The following is a 3,451-nucleotide window of genomic DNA, read 5'->3' on the forward strand; positions in this document are numbered from 1 at the left end:
AATTAGGGGGATGACTAAAGAAGCTGAAGGGGAGGATCCAGTAGGAAGCCAGCAGTCTCAACTAACCCAGGCCCCTGGGAGCTCCCAGAGCCTTAGCCATCAACCAGGCAGCATACACTGGCTGGTCTGAAGTTCCAGACACTTATACAGCAGAGGACTGCTTGGTCTGTCCTCAGAGTGAGAAGATGATCTTAATTATTGAAGAAACAAGGCACTAGGTTATAGGGAGGTGTGTGGGATGGAGTACCTGCTCAGAGGCAAGGGTGTAAGGAGGAATGAGATGAGGAGTTATGGGAGGGGGAACTTTTAAGGGGAGAATGTTAGAATGTTACAAAAAAGAGTACTTTATCAGCCTTTGTCTCCCTTTCAGAATTTCTCAATTGATTCCGGAGTCACTGCTTAGAAAAACATCAAAAAATACATTATCTCTGCAGACAGTAATTTTGAAAATATTAATTTTATTATTTTCAAAATATAAATTTGACTAATTTTCTAGCATGAGTAATGTAGCAATGTGGAAACATTCAAATGGATCAATTTATCTGAAACCCATTTTATGGGCCTAATATTTAAATATTCGCATAATATTATCAGAAAATTGAGTGGAATCAAAGGTCAGATTTTTGTCTCTCAAAAGTTTCCAATATTATAAACTTTAAGAAATATATTTTCTATTGAAACTGATCACATTTAAATTGAAAAATAGCTTCATAAAACAATAGTTGTGATTTCTTGACTATTGCACTACTCTTTACCTGCTCATATGGTTTACCCTATCCACAATTTTTCTTATGATTTGAATAGAAATGGGATAGCATTCAACATGTAAGCCTATAACAGAAATTCCATATTCATAACAATAGCATTTGAAAACTTATCAAAACTTCAGCTGCTTCTAGATAGCTTCTGTGATCACAATGGAGATCTGGAGTAACCCAGTTCCTTGAGAGTTACAGTTCTGTTTGCTGTAACTGACGCAAATTTTGGTAAAAGACAGTTTTCTTTTGCCTTGCTCTCCTAAGCAAGTCTTTTATGGCTGGATTACATTTTTACCATCTCTACTAACTTTTCTAATGATATCATGAGTTTTTCTTTTGAAGAAAATTATTGTCTGATTTTAGAAAATTTGGAAAAAAGTATACTCATATTTATCTGAGAAAACTGCTTTGAAATATAGCTGTAAGAAGTGCGAGGGTTTCCATTTCAGAGTTTAATTTCTATATCTCCTTTAATGTTTTACCTTAATATCTTCAGAAATACTGTACTATTCTCTTTACAGATAATATACTTATGATCAAATAAGTCACTTTAATCTGATTATTAAAAGAAAAAGTACATAGGCATTTTTCAAAATTAGAAGGACATTGTGAAGTTTAGCAGAAGGAAAAGATTCAAATGAGACCTCTGGAGAATGAAGTAAGGTTCTTTGAACAATGTTTTATACCTTGACAAAATTCAGTCAGGTAGCACATTTTTTCTTAACCTAGAACCATAATAGAATAACATTGAAAGTGTAAAGAGAAAGTCGTCAAAATAAATTAAACAGTGCTTAATGCTGTCACCTCAGTCTTTTTCAGTTGCTCTCTCATTTTTGTTTGGCTTATGTAACTTGAATGTGTAAGCTGGAGAAAATGAGAGTTCGTCCTTGCCTTTGTTGATTTAATATTCCAAGTTTAGGAGAAGTATGGTAAAGTTGTTTGTTATAGTATAAGGGATTATCAAACAGTATTAAACTAGAAAAGAAAAAAAATACTCACAGGCAGGGTAAAGAAAATTATATTCTTACAAAAATATTTGTTTATGTCCCTTCTCAAATACAATTTAGATTGTTCGCCTATAGGAATTTCTCACTCACTTGCATTGCTCTAAAGATAGCAGAGATCTCTGACTTGTTTGGAGACAACAGTTCCATTACTTTCTTTATCTCAGCTGATTGAGTATCCAACCCTAGAGATAGTGTTTAACCTACTTTACTAGTTCTCCTTGAATTCATTCTGAACTAAATTGTTCTTAGACTCTTGGTCTAAGAAGATAATTTTTAAAATTATTTTATTTATTTACATTGCAGCCATTGCTACCCTCTCAGTCCCCCTCCCATGGTTCCTCATCCCACTGCTCATCCCCCTTACCTCCAAGACTGCACCCCCCCTCTCACCTACCACCAGGTATCCTCCTTCCTTCAGACTTCAAGTCTCTGGAGGATAGACACATCTACTCCCACTGAGGTCAGACAAGGCAGTCCCCTGCTGTATGTATGTATGTATGTATGTATGTATGTATGTATGTATGTTTGTATGTATGTATGATGTATGTATTTATCAGGAAACTCACACTAGCCAGTGTATGCTAAGCTTCTGGGAGACTCCCAGGGTCCAGGTTGCTGATCTTCCTATTGGGTCATACTCCCCATCAACTTTAGTCATTCCCCTAACTCAACCATAAGAGTCCCAGTCTTCAGTAAACAAATTGGGTGTTTAAAGTATCTGAGTCTGTCTCAGCTGCTGGTACAGTCTCTCAGGGCACAGCCATTCAGTCTCCCACCAGTATAACAAATTCAGTTAGCTCATTGAAATATACCTCACGGAGAGAATTGGCTGGCAGAGATTATTTTAGTCATATATATCTCTTGTGATAGCATAACAACAGTTCAAAAACACAAACAGCAAAAGGTAAGTCTCTGAGTTTTATAATAAATAATGAATTAGCTTCACTGGGTTTTGTTCCTCCAACTTTAGTTCTTCGGAATTTTGTGTGTGTTTTGACTCTATGTACTTTTATAACACACCTTCTAGACCCATCCTTTGTTCTACCCAGTCAACGTTTTGTTCTCATTTTGTTTTGAGGCATGAAGTCCAATTTTTGCTGCCCATGTGCTCATAAAACTGTATTCTTCCACTAGAGCATGGTGGATGTACCTACCAAGGGCAATATTGTCTGGGGTAGTGTCTATATTTGGATGGATCCCAGGTGTGGAAGTCTCTGGAGGGCCTTTTCTTCAGTCTCTGCTACATATTTTGTCTCCATATTTCCTCCTTTGAATATTCTTGTTCTCCCTTCTAAGAAAAACTGAAGCATACACACTTTGGTCTTCCTTTTTCTTGAGCTTCAGCTGGTCTGTGAATTATATCTTGGGTATTAGAGCTTTTGGCATAATATCCACTTATTTTTGAATGCATATAATGTCTGCTTTTTTGTGATTGACTTACCTAACTCAGGATGGTATTTTCTAATATCATTCATTTGCCTAAGGATTTCATAAGATCATTGTTTTTAAAAGCTGAGTAGTATTACACTGTGTAAATGTACCACATTTTCTGTACCCATTCCTCTTTTGAAGGACATATGGGTTCTTTCCAGCTTCTGGCTATTATAAATAAGGCTGCTATGAACATATTGGACAAGTGTCCATGTTACATGCCAGAGGAACTTTTGGATTGTGCCCAAGAATGCT

General features: G+C 36.2%; 1 non-coding gene across 1 annotated transcript; it reads left to right on the plus strand.

Moving 5' to 3' along the window:
* The first annotated feature begins 866 nt into the window (after nucleotides 1-866).
* Nucleotides 867-999, plus strand: LOC120094448 (small nucleolar RNA SNORA16B/SNORA16A family). Its single transcript, XR_005488761.1, has one exon. It is a non-coding gene; the product is annotated as a small nucleolar RNA SNORA16B/SNORA16A family (small nucleolar RNA).
* The last annotated feature ends 2,452 nt before the right edge of the window (nucleotides 1,000-3,451 follow it).

This window comes from Rattus norvegicus, chromosome 8 (genome assembly GCF_036323735.1).
Source record: "Rattus norvegicus strain BN/NHsdMcwi chromosome 8, GRCr8, whole genome shotgun sequence".
In the NCBI taxonomy this organism is placed as follows: Eukaryota; Metazoa; Chordata; class Mammalia; order Rodentia; family Muridae; genus Rattus; species Rattus norvegicus.